General features: G+C 42.6%; 1 long non-coding RNA gene across 1 annotated transcript; it reads left to right on the top strand.

Annotated features, from left to right (window-relative positions):
- The first annotated feature begins 323 nt into the window (after positions 1-323).
- LOC119852167 lies at positions 324-26,470 on the top strand. Its single transcript, XR_006278533.1, has 4 exons — positions 324-458; positions 22,980-23,063; positions 24,667-24,839; positions 26,329-26,470. It is a non-coding gene; the product is annotated as an uncharacterized LOC119852167 (long non-coding RNA).

The following is a 26,470-nucleotide window of genomic DNA, read 5'->3' on the forward strand; positions in this document are numbered from 1 at the left end:
GAATTTCAAGACTTCAGCTCATCAAAGGCACATTCACCCACCGTTCAGTTCTTGTTGAAGTAACCTGTGTGTATATTGGTGGATTCATGGTGCGTAGATGCAGTGGTGGGCAAAAGCAGTTAGATTTTAATTACTGAAGCACAATATCAAGAGAGAATCAAATGGACAAAACTATTTCAAATATTTCACATTTGGAAATAACAACAAGAAGAAAATGCTTTCTGTTTGGATAACATGCCCTCAAAGAGTTAAACATTCACCCCTTTCCTAAATACTAAATCTTTAGGAACTGTTTAAATTCACTGGTGAGGGGTCAGCTTCTTACAATAACCTTTCTCAGCATGTTTTTCTTTTTCTGGTAGCTGGCCCTTTAAATGTGGGAGAGACAAGTAGCTGCAGTCCTAAAGTGGTCATTTTAATCTGGCAGTTGCAGGATTTGATTTTCTCTCTCCTGGCTGGTAAGTTTTCTTAGCTCTTGATATGTTTTCCCTTTCTCTTATACCTCACAGGGAAGTTTTACTAGCTAAGGGAGAAAAAGCAAAGCAGAGTCACTCGAGCTTACTATGGTGACAGAGACCACCTTCATGCTTATGGCATTTGTTTGGAACTCTTGTCGCTTTCTGCCTTTTCTTTACAATCCAGACTTCTTGTTTTTGTTTATGAAATTCCTGAGAACTGTAAAGATTGTTAGGTGCTTTCCAAAAACAGACTGAGACTCAGTCTCTGATCCAAAGAGTGTGCAGCCAAAACTGCTAAAGGCTCTGATCTTGCAGTAGGGTCCACTGTGGTGTACCCCAGTTGAAATCAGTGGTGCTCTGCCACTTCAGAGTGCCTTGCAGGATAGGGTCTTTGGGGGGGAAGGTAAAGTAAGCAGGGTGATGATGATGGACACACACCTTATTTCCATATTTTTTTTATATTGTAGTAATCTCCAGAAGGATTCCTCCTCTTTGCTACAGTTAGTTGTTTATTTCCTGTGATAATTCTTTTGTTTAAAATTCCTTTTGTTCTTTTTAAAAATGCTGTCTTAATTTAAATGTTTGTTTAACTATTTCCTTGATTTTTTTGGTTTGTCTGTATTTTATCCCTTTTCTACCTGTTACAGAAAAATAATACAATTACTGGGGAAATGCACATTATTTTGTATATCCCCCCTCATTAATTGTAATTGTATTTTTTTTTTTATAAATTACATTGAATATTTAACACTTTTTTTCCTGTAATAGAGAAGTATTTTCCCATTGAGAAATATCATCTTGCTCTTAAACCCATCACAGTTCAGGACTGAATATTATCTTTCCTAGGCCTCAGGCCTGTGTAGTTTGGTGGGGAGGGGCGGGGGAAGTCCATGTTTTGGGAAAGAGAAGAAACTTTTCTCTAGGGGCCTGGTTTTGTTGGGTTTTTTTTGAAAAGAGGCTCCTGTTTGAAGCTGTTCAGATGTTTGGAATTTTAGAAGTTAGATCTTGCAAAGCTAGATTAGAAGGCAGAATGCAGGTGAAATTGTCAAAGGTGCAATTTACCCATAGGACTGTTTACCCACGGGGGTATCCACACCACATATGTGGATAAGAGAAAATAAAAAGAGAAGAAAACTTTGTGAGATTGCACACATGGGCACTTGCACACAGAGAAACAGTAGCATAATGTAGGGAAGAATTCATTTTTCCTGTTGAAAAATGGGCAATTTGTTTTTTTTTTTTAAAAAGTACAGAGGAATAGCTAAATCAGAGAAACTAAAATCCCTAATCCTGCAAACATGCATATATGTGTAACTAAATATGTATAGACTCAATGTGTACTAAAACATTTGAGTTCACTGCATGAAATTACACATGAAATGAAATGTTTTCAGGACTGGGCCCTCCAGTCCTTCATTAAACATGTGATTTCTCCAGTCGTAATTTGTAATACAATAAGGTATTGTAAAATAGCTATTTTAATTGCTCTTCTCCCTCACCCCCATACCTATTTAAATATAACAATGTTTTGAAGGAGGAAAAACAGGGGAAAGCATTAGGAGTTCTGTGCACAGCTTGACTATGTGTGGGTGTGATATGGAAATTTTAATCTGTACTATTTTGTTGCTACTTTGGGAGGAAGCAACAAAAAAAAGTGTCTGTAAGTACTTGTTGAAATAATGGCCCTGTCAATCCAGATGTTGGCCAGATGAGTAATCTTTTTCTTGTTCTCCTTGCCAGTATTGATTTCTTTGCAAAATTAAAACTCACCTAACGCCCTCCTACAGATTGGCAAGTATCCAGAGTATTAGGATATTTTAAGGTTCTTATATTTCAAATACAGGGCTCAAAATCTTTCGCTGTGTTTGTTTTGGAGATACTTCATGACAGCAAAGATACAGAGGACAACAAAGCCTAAGTCCAATCTTCTTAACACTGACTAATGGGTATAGCTGCACTGACTAGGAACTATGATACTGCACCCAGAAATATGTGTATGGGATTACATTTTATAGACCCATGAAACAAGTAAGCAATGTTTGTAGGATTGGGTGCTAAAGTCATCATTTAGACAGCTGACATTCTACCAATCTCATTGCTAAATATCTTTCAGTGACTATGGAAAGTAGTCCCGTAAACTGGTCATGGTAACTTAGTTTTTCAGCCATCACCAGAGAAAACTTAATCCTAATGCAGTAACATAGACCATATTTTATAATGAAGAATTCACAAGTTAAAAGGTAATGCTTTTGTAGCTCTGAACCTCTTGGAGAATAAAGAAAATGAGTCCTGAAGGCACATGGATTTAAATATGTTCACACAATAGGCCTTTCCCCTCCATTTTGCGATTCTCTTTTTTTAATTAGAAGATAATTATTCTCCAGCAGTATGTTTTGTAATATCTGGGGGGCGGGGTATGTGTGTCTAACTCAGCAAAGCATACAGCACCTACTATTATTCTGCATGGGTTTTAGCTTCAGGTTTTGATGTGACAAAAAAGGAAAGAAAAAAAGAAAACCCAACCAAAGGAAATAGTCTTTTCCTGTAAATATTTTGTGAGGTGAATAGCATTATTATATGTTTATAAGACTTGAGGGCTGATTCACATTTTACACCCGTGTGACTGAGTTGAAATCAGTGGAATTACAATGGTGTAAAACTGAACAAAGCAGTGGTGGCCTGTGGCCTCTGATTTGGGGGGCCTCTGTTTTTTGGTGCCCAACTTTACACTCTAGGACCTAATTTTCACAAAGGGCTGAGCACTCCCAGCCACAATTAAAGTCAATGGGAGCTGTGGGTGCTCAGCACTTCTGAAAATCAGGTCTTAAGGTGTCTCAAGGTAGGCAGCCATAAATGAGGCATTGCACATCAATGGCAACTTCTGAAAATTAGTCTATTAGTTAGTGATGGGCCCAAACCAAAACCCTGAATCTGAAACTTGCTGAAATTTGATAAGGTCTGGATCCAAATTTCATCTCAGATCGTTATTTGTACAACGAGCTGATCTTGCTTTTTTACTTTTAATTTAAGGGGATGCGAGCATATTCAGTGATACAACAATTAATAACAGATTTTGTGAAATTTCTTTGTTGCAAAGCAAATTGCCTTCATAGTCCTTATCACTTTGTAGGTTTCTGTTAATTGCGGACATTGATTCAATTATATCTTCATATTTTGTTTTAAAATAATACATCATAATTCTGCACAGGGATGAATTTCACTCTTTTGTGTCTGGATATCAAATTAATGATTCATATGTGAATGTGCAGGACCATAGGTGTATACCTATATCCCCTTGTTGTGTACCCACTTCTATAAGTGAAAATTGGTCTCCCTAAATAGCTTTGCCACAGAATAGCCCTCTGCCCTCAGAGTGCTGTGTGTAAAAGGGGTACTGATTTAACATCGTCATACGTTGTGTTATTTTAAGCAGACACTGTATAATTCAGCAGGTGCAATAGAATTCTTCTAGCTGACAAATACTCTGGTGTAAATGATTTAATTTACTAGCTAAAGCATGAGTCTACATATTATTGTACTGATCAGTCATTGCATACTAAAATCACTCATCCTTAATGTAATGATTTGGTATCCCTACAGAGAATTTGAGTCATCAGAAAGTCATTAGATACAGTAAAAAATGAAAATTACTATTACACAGCAGTAAACACTATTAACTGTTATTTAAAACAGCATTTAATTTAGCAATGCAACAGTTTACAATTTTCTGCAGTTTACTTAGTTCTGGAATAATTGTGACTTCAAAGTTAATGATACCAGTGCCAATAAACAACAGAATATGGGGGAGGAGGGGAAATAAGACTTAAAGTGGATCAACTATCATATATTACATTATTAGCCTTATTCTGAATGTTTCAGTGGTAGGAAGTATAAACCAATTTTGACTAGAGATGAGCTGAACAAATCTAGGAAAATTCTTTCAGCCACAGGGTTGCTCAGGAGGCTGACCCAGTCCAGGTGGACAATGTGTTATTCATGCTACTGTTCGTGCTGTATACCAAGTTTGCAATGAAACGTGCACCCACGTCAAATACAACTGGTTTGGGGTTTTCTTACTAACTTCAAACTCAGAATAGGCTCGTTAGAAGGTTTGCTAAGATTAATTCATATTTCCTTGGAGAAGGGAGTTAATTCACACTTACTCATGCACACACAAGAAGATAAATTTATCAGAATGGTGCACATATTAAAACTGATCTTATTACTGTAAACCTTGTCCTCCCACAGCCCCATTTCTCCCTGTTGTTTGTTATCATAACTTGTTGCAGCTCTCAAATGAAAATATAATTGCTTTTTTTTATTAGTTTTGTAAAGTACTGAGCACACTGTAAAAACAGGAAAGACTAACAAATAATGAATGTTTTGAGCAAGCCCATGGCCCGGTTTGAGCCAAGCTGCTCTTTTGTGTCAAAATTATGCAAAATTCACAATGTGCATGATTTCAGTGTGAAATCAGATAGTTCTAACAGAACTGTGTTTTGAGTTTGTTCAAATGTGAAATTCAAAGTGAACAGGTGGGGGTGAATCTTTGTGGATAGAGACTGAAAACATGTCATGTTATGTGAAATACAAGTTTTGTACAGCTCTAATATTTCCTTGTAGTATTCTCCCCACAAATGACACATACGATGGAAGTATCTACTCCGGCAGCACTCAGTGGGGTGGGGAAGGGCATGTTATGACATCGCTTCTAGCAAGTATGGTCATATGGCATCAGGTGTGGCTTGACTGGACAACCTGTATTTTCCACAAACTTATCTCAGGTTGTTCTGCCAACCACTGTGCAGTTTTACATGTCTGTATGTGTGTATCTATCTAGGTATGTGTTTGGCTCCACCTCTGTAGTATCTGAGCACTGCACACACATTAATTAGTTTAACTTCAAAATAACCGTTTGAAGTATTATCCCCATTTTTACAAATGGGTGAATTGAGGTACAGAAAGGCCTTGTTTACACAAGAAAATTTTTCAGTTTTAAACCTTTTTAAAACCTGTTTACTTAAGGTGGGTCAAAAGTGTGGCTGCACTTATTTTGGTTTAGTTTAGGCTAATTCTTGTCCAATGTAAGTTAAACTGACATAAGGCTGGTTTTAAATAGAAATAAGAGTGCTACACAGCCTTTTGCTCTGGTTAATTAACTCTGTTTAAAATCACACTTTTAGTTAAACCAGTAGAAACTTTCTCAGTTAGACATGGCCTAAAATGCTGATAGTACCTAGGTCTTACATTGTGCTTTTTCTTAGTAGATCTCATAGTGCTTACAATGTGATTTTGTGAAGCATCACTAGGAAGCTTGTGGGCTGATCTTGGAACTTAAACCAGACCTCCTGAGATTCAGTCTAGTGCCTTAGTCACAAGGCCATGTTTCCTCTCATGTTACTTTTAAATCACCCTGTGTTGTATCAAAGTTAGGGGTCAATTTTTTTCCTGCCAAGTATAATTTATGCCGAGTTGGATAATAGTCCTAATTCCGATGTGCTGTAATTCCAAATCCTTGAGTGATACCAGGGGTGAATTTACTGCAGTACTGTTCTGTGTATGTTTTTGGTGGGTTCCTTATGTGCATGAGCATAGGAAGTACTGATTTGATATGCAAAGGACCTGGCACATGTGCCCAGGCTGGATGGATACAATAGAAATATAAGAATTCTCTCATTTTCATGACTAATATTGAATGAAAAATTGGCTGGAGGGGCATTTTTAGTTGATATCATATGAAAGTCTGGTGATAGTTTTCGGTTAGCAATAATTACATTACATCTGTTGTGTACATAACAGGAAACTAATTCTTCTTATGAAGCTACAGGACATGGATACAGATTGTGAGTGTTGTACTGTTACATTTACTAACCACATAATTACATAGTTAGCCCCATTACAGTGGGTCTTGAAATGTTGTGATACAGTGTATAATTACATCATTTACTCTTCAAGACACCCTGAAGATACAATATAAATGGGATCACAGAATCATAGAAATTAAAGATGAAAAAAATCTATCAGGTCATCAGCAACTCTATATGAAAAATTAGTGCTTTGCTGTACTGTATCTCGTTACTAGGAATTGCTCTTTGAAAGTCTTTATTCTAGCACTCTCTTCTCACATCTGTGCACAATATTCACTGACTGCCCAGGGTATAACTGAGAGTAGAACTTGAGAAGTTCTTAGCTTTATTGGCCCAATTTCTCTATTTGGCTATTTAAAATTTGTTTAATAATGAAACAATACTGTGTATTGTTTCTATCCTTCCAGCTGCATATCTCAAACCATTTTAGGAACACTACTTAGCTGCACCATAGGGGTATTGTGAAGCAAAATTTCATAATCGGTTGTTTATTAGTGGATGGGCAAAAAATAAACATTTTTCATAGTGGTAGAAAGTCTACCCAGAAGTGGGATGCAATAGTACCCATTTTCAGCTGGTATCAATGAATTTGGGGGCTTTGCTGACCTCTGGTAGAATGGAGGAGGAAGTTGCTTTTTATTACACAATATCGTCTCCTGAAAGGGGTCCTTTTCACAGAGAATCTTTGCCAGCAGAACCCTGTATAGACCCCCTTGAACTTAATTTAATCCGTTTTTTTCTTCAATTATTTGTTTAACAAAGGTTAGCCAGCAATATTAATATCTGTTTTTAAAATAGCCATCTCCTGCCTTTCTCCCAAATGTGCAATGATATAAAGATGTCTGCAGAATATATGAGAGAGAGGAACATAAATAAATGAAAATAACTAACCTAGAAGTGGTCTGTCTCTCTTTGGTTTGGTCCCCTTTTCCATTGTTTTCCTACGTTTCAGAGTCGCAGCCGTGTTAGTCTGTATTCGCAAAAAGAAAAGGAGTACTGGTGGCACCTTAGAGACTAAAAAATTTATTAGAGCATAAGCTTTCGTAGCTCACGAAAGCTTATGCTCTAATAAATTTGTTAGTCTCTAAGGTGCCACCAGTACTCCTTTTCTTATTGTTTTCCTACGTTTTCTTTCCTATCAGGTCCAATGCATCCCATCCACATCATTCTCCATCTTCTCATTCTGTTTACTGTTTTCTTCCTTTTCCTCCCTGACCTTCCTCTTCTTTCTTTGAAAAGCAGGATCTCCTTTTCTTTCATTCTTTGTCTCGTTCCTATTTGTGGCAGTAGCCAATGCCAACAGAAAGTGTGCAGGCAAAGCTACCATCTGAAAATATGTGCAGATCCGGTTTATATCAGCAAGCAAAAATTTAAAAAAACCCTGTAATCAGCATTTTATAGCTTCATACTGTTTTAAGTAATGAATTCTCATCCCACATCTGTGAGATAGGGTAAGTACTGTTACCCTGATTTATTTCACAGATAGGGAGTCACAAATAATACAATATAATTTGCTACATGTAGTGCCTTGTAATATGTTTTCCATTCTTGCGTTCTTACACTATTTTCATTGTTAGAATGGTTCCAGTGTATCATTATCAACTTAGACATTTTGTATAAATTCTCTCCTTTCTGTGGTATGGATTTTAACAATGTATAGGTCAGTTGTGCCAGTAGAGACACAGCCCTGAGTAAAGAGGCAATGTAGAGATATACCACCCCTCGAGGATCTCTGGAAGGGATTGTGCCTCAGGGAAGCACAGTTCCTTCTCAAAATATACAGCCAGAGGCTCATACTGTACCTCCTTTGGGGGCGCAGTGGAGTCCCCTCTTTGTAGTTGATCGGCTCCACTAGCTATGTTCCTGTATCCTCACCAGCACACCCTGGCTGCTTGGGAATGGCTAATGCTCTAAGGTCATGTTAGGAGAGCAGGAACTGTGATTGCAGCTATTCTTAATCAGCTATGGGTCAGATGCCCAGCTGGTGTAAATCAGTGTAGCTTCATTTACTTTACTGGAGCTGTGCTGAGCATCTGGCCTTGTATATTTTTCTTTGAACCAACAGTGCAGCATTCCTTAGGTACGACAGAGGGGATGAGGTAACTAATTATGAAGCTGACTTAACTGTGCACACAGGTTTATACAGGTTTGCATCACCAACATTCCCCTTTCGTTGTATTTTTAAAGGAATTGCACATTTTGTAAAAAGAAACAATCAAGTGAAAAGTTTCCATAGGAAAGGACACGGGTGATATGTGCTAATGAAATCTGTAGCGGCTGGTTGTCTCATACCAATGTTTTTGTTGTTCCTGCATATGGTACAGCACAAGTGCTGACTTTTTAATTATTAGTTAGAGTTGGACATTAATAGACTTGTGTCTGAAGTATGTCATGATACGCCAATAAAGAACACAGCAAATTTTGTGAGAGATAACTGTCCAGATTTGTATTTTGGGCTGGAGAGTTTAATTGGCTGATAGAAACCCTTAAAGAATTGGTGCACAAATAGCAATCGAAAAAAATGGCCTTGTGCAAACACAAAGGGCATAAAATATTTGGGAGAGCTATTTCTTTCTATCATTCCCTTAATATGAAAAAAGTTGGAAGAGAACAGGCACAAATCTCTCAACTGCTTTGTGAAGTTAACAAAATGCCAAACGCTATAGTTACTAACAGTGAGTGAGTACAAACAAACACACACGACTAGTGGTAAGTACCCTTTTTAATGTTACTAATCCTTTTTTTTTTTTTTTTTTCCCCACAAAAAGCTAGGACCAAATTGTGTGTGTAATAACAAAATAACTGGAATCAGTGGACAATAACTTCCTTTATATGAGAAGCCGTAAACATGCTCACCAAATAAACAGTATTGGGAGACGCATGAAGCGGGGGAAAAAAGTGCCTTCTGATTTAGCTTGTGGTGTTAGCCGTTGGTTTCTCTGACCCATGTCAGGTTATGGGAGCCAAGAAATGAAAACTAGTCTTTTGCCATGCTCCTGCCCATGGATTACACTGTGTTTCGTTCATTGGGAGATACATGCCTGCAGCAGGGCAGAATTAAGGCTCCTGTATAAATGGTCACATTAAACTAGTACATTCTGCCAAATCCCGCCCTTATTCACACTGAAGTACAGCTGGAATAGGGCCATTTGACTTCAGTGGAGTTGCTTCAGATATTCAACTGTGAAATCAAGAACAAATTTGGCCCATTTGGTCCATTAAGATTAAAGTACGCTGTAATTCTGATTTCAGGCTGTGCTTTTATTTAAACCACATCTACAAATGTAGCTAATAAATGTTAGAGGGAACTAATTTACATTCTAAAATCTATTAATCTAATCATACTCCTTAGATAAGTCAATCAATAAAGAGGAAGTAAAGCAAACTGTGTGAAACAACAAAATGAGCTAACCAATCTAACTTAATACAGGCACTGCAATCTATAACAAAAAATCACATAAGTTAACACTTTAACAGCATTCACCATTTCATCCAATAAATATGTACAACTACACCGCTCTATTAGGTTTTTCAGACTCAGTGCAATGAAAATGAAGACAAATAAAAACAGTTTTTTATGACTGAAATTCATCCATGCACAGAGATGACATACAATTTCTCTCCCCTGCTTCAGCCCCATGGAGGGCTGTGCAGGAAGAAACTGGGGGTGAAATGTGTGTATGGAAGGAGTGTGGATGGCACTGCTGTGGGGGAGAAGGGAGAGCTACACCATTGGGGCTGGGAATGCTCTAATGATGTACATTAGAACTCCTATATTGAGGGTGCTGGAACAGCTATTCTGGTGCATGCAGCTGGAAGAGCAGCAGTGCCATAGCCTCGTCCCCTGCCCGTGGACTGGACCTTGGCTTTTATCCTTCATCTCCCTTGCCATGTCATTCCCACAGAGCTCAGTTGTTCAGACTTTGTGCAGGGAACAGCAGGGATTTCACCCTAAGTGGAAGGACAGCCTATTATTTAAGGCAGGGGTTCTCAAACTTCATTGCACCACGACCCCCTTCTGACAACAAAAATTACTACATGACCCCAGGAGAGGGGGACTGAAGCCTGAGCCCACTCAAGCCCCACTGCCTCGAGATGGTGGGGTGGGGGTGGGGCAACAAATCCAAAGGGCTCCAGTCCTGGACATGGGGGGCCTGTAACCTGAACTCCACCACCCAGGGCTGAAGCCCTCAGACATTGACCTCAGCCAGCCCTGGTGACCCCATTAAAATGGGGTCATGACCCACTTTGGGGTCCCGACCCACAGTTTGAGAAACTCTGATTTAAAGCATAGGACTGGGAGCCAGGAGTTCTATGCTTGGTCCCCTTTGGCTGATAAGCGTACATTTGGTTGACAGCCTGGAAAATGTCAGCATTCTAAACATTTCTGAAGAACCAGCTAATATTTTTGGTGGTCTCAGTCCAGTTTATAGTGGACAGGTTGAAGGTATCCAAAACTGCCAAGTGACCAGAGCATTTAGCACTAATTGTCATCCTTGCTGACAGTCTCTGTGGAGAGACAAGGACTGAATGGGAATGGAGAACCTGACCTCTTGCTCCTAGAGGTCTAGTCCTCTTGCCTGTGGTGGTCTTCACATGAAAGCAAGGAGAGCTTGTATTGAACTGCTATTTCTATTTAAAGATTACAGAACTCCAACACCACAGAAGCCTGAGCCTGCTGTTCACTGCAGCTTGCTATCTGTCTCCCCCATTCACGGCTATGGCCGTCCAATATGGAGGTTGGTGACTCTTTGACCTCTACATTCACCCTCGATTTCCTTAAACAGCAGTTGCTCCACTCACCCGCCCAGGATAAGACATGTACTATGCTATATCTATGGTGTGGTTAAGCAGAGGACTCCATTCTCCAGAGTTGTCAGGCCCCTCAACGCTTTCTTGGAGCAGTGGGAGATGTGCAGGTCTCTGTCGCCTGTTTTGACCCCAGGACCTTCACCCAGTTTGTTCATTCTCTGTTCCCCTCAGTTAAATTCTGAGTTTGGTGGCCAATCCCTCACCTGAGTTACTTGAGTGGTAATTTTGCTTAAAATAAAAGAGATGACAGACTAGCACACCTTAAAGGCTTGTTTGACGCATCAACAGAAACTCTGAAAAAATACTCTTTTTAGAAGCAGTTCTAATTCTATTGATTTCTCCCCCTCCCCACGTTTTCCTCTTGTTTTTATTTCTTAGAGATTTTCTCATGAAAATAGTCTTTGCTTCTTAGGGCCATATTTTAAAGTGCTCACAACCCAGCTTCTAAATTAGCATTTACTACAATAATAATTATAATACGTGTGGTGTTTTTTATATTTATTTATCATGGTTATGATTTAAATAACATCAGCATACTGCAGGGGAATTGTGCTGAATAGATAACAATCCTTGCCCAAAAGAGGTTACAGTCTCGGACATGAGCAGGTACAAATATGAAACCCATATACATATGTCATTCTGATTCATCCAAAGATGTGAAAGTACCTTGCAAACAGTAATTAATTAGATGGTGAGGTATATAAGTATTGTATTGATTTAATGGATGGGCAAGAGAGGTTAGGTGACTTGTCCAAGGTCACGCACTTAGTCAGGGTAAACCTGGGTACAGAATGAAGAAGTCTTGAATCGAACTGGACAGGTTCCTTCCCTTTTATGACTATCACCCTGATTCTCAGAGTATGTCTACACTACAAAATTAGGTCAAATTTATTGAAGTCAATTTTTAGGAAGCAATTTTATACAGTCGATTGTGTGTCACCACTGAGGGCATTAAGTCGGCACAGTGCGTCCACAGTACTGTGGCTAGTGTCGACTTTTGGAGTGTTGCACTGTGGGTAGCTATCCCCCAGTTCCTGCGGTTGCTGCTGCCCTTTGGAATTCTGGGTTGAGCTCCCAATGCCTGATGGGGCAAAAACATTTTCGCCGGTGGTCTGGGTACATGTCATCCGTCACCCCTCCTTACGTGAAAGCAATGTCAAACAATCGTTTCATGCCTTTTTTCTGTGCAGACGCCACACTGCTATCAGCAGACAGTGCAGTAGGACTGCTAACCATCGTCATCCACTGCTTCCGCTGCAACTCTGCTCTCCTGATGCCATGAATCCACCTTGCAGGTCCTCTCGTCGTTCTGTATAAATATCTGTTCTCATGGCATCCGTCGTCATCCACCGCTTCTGCTGCAACTCTGCTCTCCTGCAGACGCCATATGATGGCAAGCATGGAGCCTGCTCAGCTCACCGCTACTGTTGTGAGCATTGTGAACACCTCACGCATTATCCTGTAGTATGTGCAGAACCTGCAAAAGCAGGCGAGGAGGCGACGACAGCGCAATCAGGATAGTGATGAGGACATGGACACAGACTTCTCTCAAAGTACAGGCCCTGGCAATTTGGACATCATGGTGGTAATGGGGCAGGTTCATGCCATGAAACACCAATTCTGGGCCCAGGAAACAAGCACAGACTGGTGGGACCGCATAGTGTTGCAGGTCTGGGATGATTCCCAGTGGCTGCAAAACTTTCGCATGTGTAAGGGCACTTTCATGGAACTTTGTGACTTGCTTTCCCCTGTCCTGAAGCGCAAGAATACCAAGATGAGAGCAGCCCTCACAGTTGAGAAGCGAGTGGCAATAGCCCTCTGAAAGCTTGCAATGCCAGACAGCTACTGGTGAGTTGGGAATCAATTTGGAGCGGGTAAATCTACTGTGGGGGCTGCTGTGATCCAAATAGCCAATGCAATCACTAAGCTGCTGCTATCAAGGGTAGTGACTCTGGGAAATGTGCAGGTCAAAGTGGATGGGTTTGCTGCAGTGGGGTTCCCGAAGTGTGGTGGGGCAACAGACGGAACACATATCCCTATCTTGGCACCGGACCACCTTGGCAGCCAGTACATAAACTTTCCAGACCAGAAAATAACCACTGGGGATGTTGAAATGCCTATAGTTATCCTTGGGGACCCAGCCTACCCCTTAATGCCATGGCTCATGAAGCCATACACCGGCACAGGCACCCTGTACAGTAGCAAGGAGCAGTTCAACTATAGGCTGAGCAAGTGCAGAATGGTGGTAGAATGTGCCTTTGGACATTTAAAAGCTCGCTGGCGCAGTTTACTGACTAGGTTAGACCACAGCGAAACCAATATTCCCATTGTTATTGCTGCTTGCTGTGTGCTCCACAATATCTGTGAGAGTAAGGGGAAGACGTTTATGGCGGGGTGGGAGGTTTAGGCAAATCGCTTGGTGGCAGATTACGCGCAGCCAGACACCAGGGCAATTAGAAGAGCACAGCTGGACACCATGCACATCAGAGAAGCTTTGAAAACCAGTTTCATGACTGGCCAGGCTACAGTGTGACAGGCTACAGTTCTGTTTGTTTCTCCTTGATGAAAACCTGCCCCCTACTTCCCTGTAAGCCAACCAACCTCCCCCCTTCAATCACTGCTTTCAGAGGCAATAAAGTCATAATTGTTTCAAAATCATGCGTTCTTTATTAATTCATCACACGAATAGGGGGAAAACTCGCAAGGTGGGGTGGTGGATGAGGGGAGGAGGGAAGAACAAGGCCACACTATAGTTCAAAACTTATTGAATGCCAGCCTTCTGTTGCTTAAGCAATCCTCTGGGGTGGAGTGGTTGGGTGCCCATAGCCTCCTCCGCCCATGTTCTTGGGCATCCGGGTGAGGAGGACATGGAACTTGGGGAGGAGGGCAGGCGGTTATATAGGGGCTGCAGAGGCGGTCTGTGCTCCTGCTGCCTTTTCTGCAGCTCCACCAGGCACCTGAGCATGTCAGTTTGCTCCCCCCTTAGGCTCAGCATTGCATCCTGCCTCCTCTCATCGTGTTCATTTAATGCTTTCCTGGACTCTGCCATTGTTTGCCTCCATGCATTCTGCTGAGCTCTTTCAGTGCGGGACAACTGCATGAGCTCTGAAAACATGTCATTGTGAGGGCGTTTTTTTCGCCTTCTAATCTGTGCTAGCTTCTGGAACGGAGAAACATTTGCAGCTGCAGGAGGAAAAAATGGGAGAGTAGTATTTAAAAAGATACATTTTTAGAGAACAATGGGAAGACTATTTCACATTGAATCAAGCAATTCACATTACATAGCACATGTGCTTTTGGTACAAGGTCACATTTTGCCTCTTGTATTGAGTGCCTGCCGGTTTGGTGTGAGACATCACACACACTCAGCTGGGCAACAGAATTCAGCTTGCAGGCAGCCATGGTAAGGCAAAGGGTTTTGGCTTCTTCAACCTTCATAACATGGGAACGGTTTCAAACAGCAGTGTCCTCCTTTCCCATACCAAGCAAAGCCCGTTGGGTTGGCCGTTTGAAAGGAGGGGCTGCGGTTTTAGGGTGAATGTGCAGCACAATCCAAACTCCACCCCCCCTAATTCTCTGGGATGATCGCTTCACACCCCGCCCCCCACCGCGTGGCTAATATCAGGGAAGATTCCTATCAGCCAAATGCAAACAGCTCAGCATGAAGGAGCGTCCCCAGACTACGTGGCTAACTGCGGGGATGATTTCTTTTCAGCCAAAGGCAAACAGCCCAGCAGGAATGGGCACCTCTGAATGTCTCCTTAAACAATTTCCCGTATTTCAACCAGGTGACCGTGAATGATATCACTCTCCTGATGCTAATACAGAAAGAGAGAGAACAGATGTTGCTTGAATGCCACCAAAGCCCGGGCCCATTCGCTGAAATGCGTTGTTCTGCAATCATTCCAGACTACTTGGTGTGGTAAAGTGTCCTATCATGAAGGATGGAATAAAGCTGCCGTCCCCAGAAACCTTATGCAAAGGCTTTTAGAGTACCTCCAGGAAATGCTTCATGGAAATGTCCCTGGAGGATTTTCGCTCCTCCCCAGACACGTTAACAGACTTTCCCAGTAGTTATACTGGCCGTGAATGCATCTCAAGTCTTCAGGGCAAATTAATCATTAAACAGGCTTGCTTTTAAACCTGTATTGTATTTACAAAGGTACACTGACCAGGTACGTTCTCCAGCTTCATGGTCTGGAAGCCTGGGTTGGGAGGGTATTGGGTTCAGGATGATGGACAGTTCCTGGCTGCCGGGGAGAAGAGATTCTCCACTTGCCTGCTGTGCGCTATCCTCAACCTCCTCCTCCTTCTCATCTTCCTCATCCACAAAATCCTCATCCCTGTTGCGTGAGACTCCCTCCCTTGCAGGTGTCATAGAATCATAGAATCATAGAATATCAGGGTTGGAAGGGACCCCAGAAGGTCATCTAGTCCAACCCCCTGCTCAAAGCAGGACCAAGTCCCAGTTAAATCATCCAAGACATCCACAGACAGTGGTGGGGTAGTGGTAGGGGGCCCTCCCCTAGAATTGTATGAAGCTCATCATAGAAGTGGCATGTATGGAGCTCTGACCCAGAGCGACCGTTTACATCCTTTGTTTTTTGGTAGGCTTGCCTCAGCTCCTTAACTTTCATGCAGCAATGCTGTGTGTGTCCCTGTTGTAACCTCTGTCCATCATGCCCTTGGAAATTTTGGCAAATATATTGGCATTTCGTCTTTTGGGACAGAGTTCTGCCTGCATGGATTTTTCTCCCCATACAGCGATCAGATCCAGTACCTCCCGTTTGGTCCATTCTGGAGCTCTTTTGCGATTCTGGGACTCCATGGTCACCTGTGCTGATCAGCTCGCCATGCTGGCCAAACAGGAAATGAAATTCAAAAGTTCCCAGGGCTTTTCCTGTCTACCTGGCCAGTGCATCTGAGTTGAGAGTGCTGTCCAGAGCAGTCACAATGGAGTATTCTGGGATAGCTCCCAGAGGCCAATACTGTTGAATTGCATCCACGCTACCCCAAATTTGACCCAGCGAGGCCAATTTTAGCGCTAAACCCCTCGCTGGGGAGGATACAGAAATTGATTTTTAAGAGCCCTTTAAGTCGACAAAACAGGCTTGGTCGTGTAGATGGGTGCAGGGTTAAATCGACCTAACGCTGATAAATTCGACCTAAATTTGTAGTGTAGACCAGGGCTCAGTGTGCAAATGAATGGGCTTTTGGAAATACAACAAGTTGCATTTGTAAATCTAAAAGATGTAAAGACTGCTTTTGAATTATTTTACCCATTAAGGCTGGACTCTTCTAGCTGCATGTACCCTGTAAATCTCTTGAAGTCAGAATTCTCTGTTTTGATGTCATCTTGAACTGCTGAGGATATAATTATTGTATTATGTTTAGGACCCTACTAAATTCATGGTCCATTTTGGTCAATTTCACAGTCATAGGATTTTAAAAATCATAAATTTCATGATTTCAGCTATTTAAATCTGAAATTTCACAGTGTTGTAATTTTAGGGGTCCTGACCCAAAATGGAGTTGGGGTGGCAACAAGGTTATTGTAGGGAGGGTTGCGGTACTGCTACCCTTACTTCTGTGTCGCTTCTGGTGGTGGTGCTGCCTTCAGAGCTGGGCAGCTGGAGAGCGGCTGCTGGGAGCCCAGTTCTGAAGGCAGAGCCACCACCAGCACCAGCGCAAAAGTAAGAGTGGCACTCTATGGTATTGTCACCCTTACTTCTGCACTGCCTTCAGAGCTGGGTGCCTGGCCAACAGCCGCTGCTCTCCAGATGCCCAGTTCTGAAGCGCAGAAGTAAGAATGGCAATACTTCAATGCCCCTAAAATACCCTTGTGGACTCCACCCCCAACAACTCCCTTTTGGGTCAGGACTCCCAGTTTGAGAAATGCTGGTCTCTCCCCATGAAATCTGTATAGTATAGGGTAAAAGCACACAAGAGTAGATTTCATGGGGGAGACCAGATTTCATGGTACATGATGTGTGATGTGAATTTGGTAGGGCCCTAATTATGTCACAGAAGATTATGATTTCAGGTGTGGTGTAAGCAGCAGGCACAGGTGAATTCTTAAGGGACATATTTACTGTGACCATGACAGAGAATAAAACAACTTTTTTTAGCTATTGCCTTTGGTGTTTCACCCAATGGGCAAACATTACTACACGGTTTTTTTCCCCCAATAGCTCTGCTTTCAAAATACATTACCAATAAATAAGAACACTTTTACTTCTGTAATGTTTTCCATCCAAAATCTCCAAGAACCTTATGCATTAATTTATCCTGAGAACATATCTGTGAGGTATATGTGATACCTAGATTTTACAGGTGAGGAACTGATGCACAGAAAGCATATGGGCCTATTTTGACAGCAATTGCGGTCTTCAATGTGATATTTGCACAATCAAATAGCCTATTAGGGAAGTAACTGGTCACTTCTGTGTGAAAACACACAATTACCATGTGCAAATTTGTACATATAAATAAGGTGCACTATTATGCACAAATTCCGGATAATCAAGTGATTATAGTGTTAGAAAGGACCGCAAGGATCATCTGGTCTAACCCTGCCAAGATGCAGGATTTCTTGTGTCGAAAGCAGTGGTGGGCAACCTGCAGGCTGCCCGCAACCCATCAGGGTAATCCGCTGGCAGGCCACGAGACAGTTTGTTTACATAGACCATCTGCAGGCATGGCTGCCCGCAGCTCCCAGTGGCTATTCTGTATTTGTGCATTTGGCTTTTCTTCCATAAGTGTAACACCTGACATTTGTCTTTGTTCAATTTCATTTTGTTGTCTATAGCCCGGTTCTCTAATTTATCAAGATCCCTCTTAAACTTAGCTTTGTCCTCGTAAGTGTTGGCACCCCCCTACTTTTGTGTCATCTGCAAATGTGATCAGGATGCTCTCTATTCCTACATCCAGGTCATTAATAAAGATGTGAAACAACACCGGACCCAGAACAGATCCTTGTGTCCCACTTGCGTCCTCACTCCAATCTGACATAGTTTCATTAATAGCTACTCTTCGTTTGGGGTTGTTTAAACAATTATATAGCCACCTAATGGTAGTTCCACCAAGCCTTCATTTCTCCAGCTTACTTATCAGAATGTTTTGTGGGACTGTGTCAAAAGCCTTCCTAAAATCTAGGTATACTGCCTATCCACCAAACCACTTATCCTGTCAAAGAAGGAAATCAAGCTGGTTTGGCATGATTTGTTCTTGGTAAAATCCATGCTGGCTGCTACTGATCATCCCTCCACAGTACCGGATTTACCATGGGGCTGGGCCCACAGTCCAAAGAGGCCCCGGCCTGGCCCATTCTTCTCTGCTCCCTGCTCTCTCCTGTGGGGGCAGAAGCTTGATGCTGCCAGCTCCTGCTGCAGCAGGGCAGGCTCTGCTGGCAGCCAAGCTCCTCCCCTGCCTATTCCTGCCTGCTGCATTCCCTCCCCTCCCCCTCTCCCTGCCACTGATCAGCTGTTTGCCGGCAGGAGGGAGGGGGAAGAGCAGAACCTCAGTATGCTCGCTGCTCCAGGGAGGAGGAGAAGAGGGGGGGTGGGACCTTGGGGAAGGGGCTGGAATTAAGGCTAATCCCTTCAGCCCTTTGCTGTGAGTACCCCTACGACCCCAGTCCCCTGCCCTGACCCCTGTACCCCCTCACACCTCTCCAGCCCCCTGCCCCGACTCCTGCCCCCTCGCACCTCCCCAGCCCCCTGTCCTGACTCCTGCACCCCCCACCCATACCCAGCCCTGCCTCACACCCCATGCCCTGACTCCTGAACCCCCACATCCCCACCCCAACCCTGAGCACCAAACAGGAGCTCCTTCACCCCCCCATTCCCACCTGCACCCCTTGCAACAAACAGGAACTGCCCCAGGTAAGCGCTCCACACCCCAACCTCCTGCCCCAACCCTGAGCCTCCTCCCTCACCCTAGCTCCTGGCCAGATCCTGCACCCCAATGTTTTTTTTACATTTTTTATATAAAGCGCTCTATCCAAAGCGCTTTACAATAGTTAGCTAATGGTACAAACAATATTTGGAAAGATCATTAAGTGGTCCATCAAGACCCTCCACGATTTTCAAGTGGTCTGGGGAAAAATAAGTTAGACTACAAGAACAATCAAGGTACCTCACTTTATTTTCATCTACTTTCTATTACTTCTAGGGGAGGATGAAGAAAAAAAGAATGAAAAATGGGGGTGGGGGAGGAGATAAGAGAGAGTATTCTTTTTCTTGGCTGGGTCCCAAGAAGGGGCCCCAAAAATGAAGCTGAGCACAGGGCTGGAGGACCCCACTAACTCTAAATCCACCACTGGCTGTCACATCCCTTGGGCTGGGGACACTGTGTTGACTGACTGATCCCCCACCCCAGTCTCCAACCTACTTGGGTAGCAATACAGCAGACATGGCCTTGTCCACTAGATCCTCTCCACTCCCTAGCCCACCCACCACTTGCTTCCCGCCCCCACACTTAAAAATTATTGCTTTACCCCTCTTCCCCCCACCCCCCACCCTCAGGCTTTTCTGGCAGCCCTTTTGCCAGGTATCCAGTTTTAGACTGGAAACTCCAGTAGAAAATGGGACCTGAGTGTCCTGTTAGCAGTGCTGACTGGAAGCTAAAAGTCCAGTTATAGGAGTAACCACATTAGCTTCCACTCCCAACACCCACCCCAGAGGTCTGGAAGAGAACCTGTCCTGCTGCTGCTGCGGGAAGAGGGGCAGTTCAGTGCAGAGAGAGACGAAGAGAATGGGCTAGAAACAGGTAGGTACCCGCTCTGTGGGCAGGGAGACGGGGGCGGGGCGGGGGACATCCTGTTTACCCCTGCCCTAGCCCTGCTGCGCTTGCAGTTTACCCATGGCCCCTCCCTTGCTCCAGAAACCAACCCTAGCTCCCGCCCCACTGTGCTTTTGCCCCGGGCCCCTTTTACAATCATTCCCCAGGGGGGCCCACAAATATGTTTGGCACCGGGCCCACAAAAAGTTAATCCTGCCCTGTCCCTCCATCCTCCAGGTATTCACAAACTGAATGTTTTATACATTGCTCTAGTAGCATCTCAGGTAGCAAGGACAGGCTGACTGGTCTATAGTTCCCCAGCTCCTCCTTTTCCCCCTTTTAAAGATGGGCATTATTTTCATCCTTCTTCAATCTTCCAGGACCTCTCCTGTTATCTATGAGTTTGCAAATATTCTTGTCTGTCAGTGGCTCTGAGATTTCTTCAGCTAATTCCTTCAGTACCCTCAAATAACATCCTGCCCTGCTGATTTGAATGGATTCAAATTGGTCAGAAGACCTCTGATGTGTAGGCATTGAGCAGCTCCGCCTTCCTACCCTCTTCTGTTACCAGCTAACTGTCTCCATTGAGCAGCAGACCCACACCAAATTTGATCTTTCTTTTTTGTCTGACATGTTTGAAGAACCCCTTGACATGCCCCAGATCACATGGGAAGTCTATGGTGGTCAGAGAGAAAACCCGGATCATCTGGCTCCCACTCTTGTGCTTCAACCACAAGACTACTTTTCTCCTCTGTCTTTTTTTCCCCCCCTTTGGTTTCGAGCTGTTTACAATGCACTGCTGGGTGCACCATGTCTCATCTAGAAACGTTTCAACAGCCTTGTTCCCATCAGCCCCCAGAATTTCAGCCCTTTTTATTATAAAATGTTTTTCATATTAGTGTGCATGGAAACTCCCCTTTTCTTTTGTTTTAATCATTCACAGGTTGGAGTGATACCAATTAATGTAACATGGTCTCGTCCTACTCATTATTTCATCATACCCCTGCCTTATCTAATTTTTTCTCCTAAGGAAAAAAGGGATGGGTGGCTGGGAATCTGGGTGTGCAAAATGAGTGGGTGTTCAGGCTTTTTCTAGCTGTGTTTTTCTTCCTTTCTGGGCCTAACAACACCATGGAAAGTCAGTAGAGGTTATTTGTGCCTTGTGGGAGGAGACTAGAACCCATGGACCCTAGGTTGGGGAGTGAATCCAAACGGGCTGCAGGCTCTCCTATTGTCCTGAAATCAATGGGAGTTACTTGAATCCTACAATGAAAGAACAGGGCCCTGGACATTTAGGTCCTGTGCACATTCTAGCATTCATCGCTGCTGTATAGTCTGCTCCACACATTAATTACCTGTGCTGCTAATCTCCCTCAATGCCGTCATGTCCATTTGTACTTTAAGTTCAGGTTGTCTTGGACTTGTCACCTTCTTGGTTTCATCTCTTACATTTTACTGGTACCACACTCATGTCTCCATTTTACCTCCTTTTTGCTAAATAACATGCATACCTGACTAATCCAAAGAGCTATAAGCTCAGAGACCCTATACCATCCACATTAGCCCTTTCAGAACCTTTAAAAAACCTTCAATATCATTGCTGTAATACTGCATGGAGGATAGTAGGTGATACAAGGAGCTCAGCAGTTCCCTTGCGTGTGGCTTGGAAATGGACACCACAGGCAACAGCAGTCAAATTTTGATATCGATGCTTGACTGCTGTTACTTTCTCTGGAGATTCCTGGTCATTTGTCCAGATTCGGTTTGGGAGATTTGTCCTGGCCAGTAAGCTCTGATGTGTTTTTCTAATAAACACTTTTCTCCTTGCTGTGTGCTTTTTTAAATTCATGGTTAGCTATCGAGTACCCTGAGAGCCAACACTTCAGTTTAGATTCTGTACTCCAGCAAGATGCCTGCTTGGATCTGTGACTTTCTGATTTCCCATGAATCAGACCACAGATCTTAATCTATGCCCCTTACAGCTCCATTGTAGGCCCCATCAGCAGCTGTATATGTCATGGCTGCCTTGCAGTTTTTGTTACTTCTCCCTAGTGGCTGCTGCCTGGTCCACTAACCTTCCCTCCCCACTCTGCTAGTTATTCTCTTTGCTGGTGCTCTTATTTTGTGACAGCTCTTTGCCCTAATCTGTGGCCTCAAATGGTCACAGAGCACTTTGTTAGATTTCCCTGCTGGACTCGGTTCCAGGGGGATGATGTGATGCACTTTGCATGGTGTCCTTGGCATGCACTCATGAGAGAATCTTCCCCCCCTCCCCACCACTAACACACAATTTTCTGTTCAGGGTTAGAATCCCAGCAGGTGTGGTTTTGCTAGTCCTTAATACAGCACAATTATCAGTCCTTGGGTTGGAGGGAATTGGGAATGGAGCGACTGAGACATTCAGCCTCTATCTCATTCATACACACCATGGCTGTGCTGCCAATGCTTTAACAAGGGACTCTCATGGAACATTTTCCCCTTTGCCTGTGATAAACTTTAGTGTACAAGAAGTGCAGATAATTGCAGAGAGGAGGGCTCAGCACTGGGGAATGTGTTTTATTTAAGTGCTGACTGTGCACTATATAACATTTTCTTCCTGAAATATATACTGTGTGTATTTATAGTATAGCACAGTGTTGTCCGTGTGATATTTTAAAGATGACGTCAGCTGAGATGAAGATCTGGGGCAAGGGTTTCAGGTGTATTCTCCCCTGGAAATTATTATTACTTTTAAAAATCCTGACACATGTCTTATTCCAGTGTGTGCCAAGTACAACACAATTGCTCTTCTGAAGAACATTTATGAGCCTCGGGGGTAAGTCATGTCTGGCAGGGATGATTTAGCAATACACATTGAGGCCGTGAGTTCCATCAGAGGCAGGGAAATCACCCAAATCTCCCATAAATGTGGCAGTAGAATTTTAACAAGGTCCTGAGAGCCTCCTGCAGCGCATCACGGATATAGACACAGGCAAAACTATGGTGCGAGCATACAGTAGCTCTCTGTAGCCCAGATCACATTGGGGACTGGCAAATATAAAATCCAACATCCGCATTCCAGATCTGAGCAGCCTTTGGACTCGTTATTGCTGATCCATCTGTAGAAGGCATCACACAACAGTCACACAACTTAAATCAGAGTGAGGTAAGAGAGAGGGTGGTTGGGCCCTGTTGATGTTGAGACTAGAACTGTGTTTGAAAATATAAAACACAAGCTCAAACACAACACCTACTAAACTGGATTTAAATACATGCAGCACATGGTGCCAAAATACATGAGAAACTGTATTAAAAATATAATTCAACAGATACCGGTTCAAACACGGTTACCGTCTCAGAGCAGAGCAGGCCCAAGAAATTTCCCAAGAGACCGAGCGATCGACAGTTACTCTGTTCCTTTTGCTTGCCCCCTCCAGCCCTCCTCCATGGTAATTGTGTAGAATTCTACTTATAATACAATACTTGTGCCAGCACAATCTTAGTTCAGATAATTATTTGGGTGGCAAATATTAGAAGTGAATTTCTGGAGGTCAGTAGCAAGCTAGAGAGTTCCCCATATGTGGGGAGTAATATTTTAGTAGTCATTGTTCACGGCAGACTGGTTATTTTGATTCAGACCTAATAATAATAACACCACTTAGCGTTTTCCATTTTCCAAGTGCATTGCAAAAGTTAACTAACTAATCTTGCCAGTTCTCCTGGCAGGTAGCTAAATGTTGTTGTCCCCATAGTATGGTGGAGAAAGCCAGAGTGGTTAAGGGCTATATTTTCACAAGTGGCCTCTGGTTTCTGGTGCCTCCATTTTTGGATGCCCAACTTCAGAGCCTGATTTTTCTTGGTGTATTGAGCACTCAAAACTTCCATTGACTTCAATCAGAGTTATGGATACAAAACACCTCTGAAAACATGGCTTTACGTGTTTAAAGTTGAACACCCAAGAATTGAGGAACCAAAAATTAGGGACCATTTTAGAAAATTTGGCCTAAGTGACTCCCCCTAGACCACTCTAGACAAACCCAGGATTAGAGCTCTGACATTACTCAGTCTCATGTTGCTATTGTTATTATTTATCATTTGTATTACTGTAGTACCTAGGCACTCCAGTCACGCACCAGGACTCTTTTGTGCTAGGTGTTGTATAAACACAGACTCGCGCTGAGTTCATTAGATTCTGGCTTTTATATCAACCCCTTTGCCATGGTTTCTGAGTACCCAGATCTCTATGCAGTTCTGATATGTAGTTTACAGTAAGCAGTGGTTTCCAATAAGCATATATTTATAATACGTGTGTCACATTTGGTCACAGAAACATTCACATTATAATTTTACAGAAGATGTTAATGTTTGTCTTTGAAGAGTACCCAAATGAAGTTGTATTTGTTAGTTACACTATGCAATAGAACAGTGTTCACACAAAACCAATATGGCAGCTGGTGCTGGGGTTTCATGGGCACCCAGCAGCCAAAATGCCAAAAAGACAAGAAGAAAAATCTATATAAGCAATTTTTTCCTCTCTATAGGAACTTAGTCTGTCAGCAGCATAAACACTTGCAATCATGCACTTCCTACGATGCATGTGCTATCGAAAAGGGAGGTGTTAATTGCTGTGCTAATTACAACATGATTGCTTTGCACTTGTTTTGCACTTGCAGGTGATTAAATTTTTAACGAAGCATATTACTTGGCACTGTTAGCACAGTTAACACATTTCTCTCTCTCTCTCTCTTTTTTTTATGCCTTGGGAGAAGTCCCGCGCCGCAGACCCTTCGCTGGCTGTGATGTGCTGTTGTGTTTGGAACAAGTCTCTGTTTAGTCTGTCAGTAGCAGTACCCCAGCTTCCGGCTTGGGAAAGAGCAGCAGCCTATTATAATCATACTCAGCATGACGGCACTGGCCAGATGCGAACGCAGAACCCACAGAGGTATTAGCTAAAAATTAGGCAATGCTGTTGATGCCAGTCTCCCAGATTTCATTTAAAACCTATGCCAACTCAAGCCAGTCAGGCAGCAGCATCAGAAGATTTTGAAGGAAGGTAGAGAAATGACAGCAAGTTCCATGTGATTTATTTCTGCTTTACAGCGTGCATTCCCAGCTGAACCAGAATACAGGAAACATGCATCTGTTACATGGGCAGGCTTGTATCTCTCTGATAAGGCTGTATGCACATAGCGCAGGGTGGCTGCGCATACTAAAGCTAGGTGAACTAGTCACTATAATTTATTTGACAAATTTAGGCTTCTTTGTTTGTGAGTTCTCTACAAATAGATTCTGATTTTTACAAATGTGTTTATTAGTCACAATGGTTGGCTGCATTGCTTACTGTGGACATAGTTAGACCTGTGGCTTCATGAATTGTTCAGCTATGTCAACTATGTCTCTAGCTATTGTGTGACGGGCTGGATCCAAAGACAATAGGAATCTATCCATTGACTTCATGTGGCTTTAGATCAGGCACTATTGGTGGAAAACTGGTCATGTGCATCATAGAAGTAATGCATAGGCCCAGAGATGGGCCACCAAAATGATTAGGGGCATGGTGAGATTTCCTGGTGAGGAGAGGCTGGAAAAATTGGGAATTTTTTTTTAGAGAAGACATAAATAAAAGAAGGGGACATATGAGAGAGATGCAAAATAACAAATGGAATAGAGAAATTGCTCCCTCATAATTAATGAACAAGGACCATCCAATGAGGAAAGGCAACACATTTAAAATGATATAAGGAAATGCTTTTTTACACAACATGTAATTTGGGGACTCATTGCCACAAAATATCATGGTGTCCAAGAGCTTAACAGGATTCAAAATAGATTAGGTATTTATATGGATAATGAAAACTGTATTAGTCCAGATAAAAAATATAAGGGATACAAACTCTCATGCTTCCTGGCATAAACCAATAGCAAACTCTGATGGGAATGAGAAAGAAACTTCTCTGAGTAGATTATTCCATAATTGTCCTTAATGGGACCTTCCACTGAAGCAGTTGGTATTGATATTGTCAGAGATGGGCTACAGAACCAGATGGACCTCGAGTCTGATCCAATCTGGCAATTCCTGTGTTCCCATATGGTGGTGTTTCTGCTTCCTGATTGGATGACTGATAGTTTTATAAGTGGGATGAGGGAACTCAGAGATTACAAGAAGGTTGTGAAAATATTTCTGGTATAAATCTTTGTGCTCATTCACATATGTGAGTATTGATTGGGCTTTCACTTTATGTGAACATAGGAAAAAAATGACTTACTAGAATGTTTGCATAAAATGAATAAAACAAAAGGGGTTGGAAATACCTTCAAATGATTTAGTAGATTTTATCTGACAAATGTTTGTGAATGCTTTTTGGTAGCTCTTGCTCAGCTGTAACACACACTCTCACTCTCTCTCTCTCTCTCTCTCTCTCTCTCTGCAGGATCTGGGATAATATGTTTGGTCCTTGGAGAACTGGCATACAAGACTGGGTGGTGGCACCTACACTGGCAGAAAGCAACATGCCTTGTAGCTGATTTGTCTATTAGTATTGGATGTTAAAATAAAATCTAAGATTACAAATT

This window comes from Dermochelys coriacea, chromosome 2, assembly GCF_009764565.3.
Source record: "Dermochelys coriacea isolate rDerCor1 chromosome 2, rDerCor1.pri.v4, whole genome shotgun sequence".
NCBI lineage: Eukaryota > Metazoa > Chordata > Testudines > Dermochelyidae > Dermochelys > Dermochelys coriacea.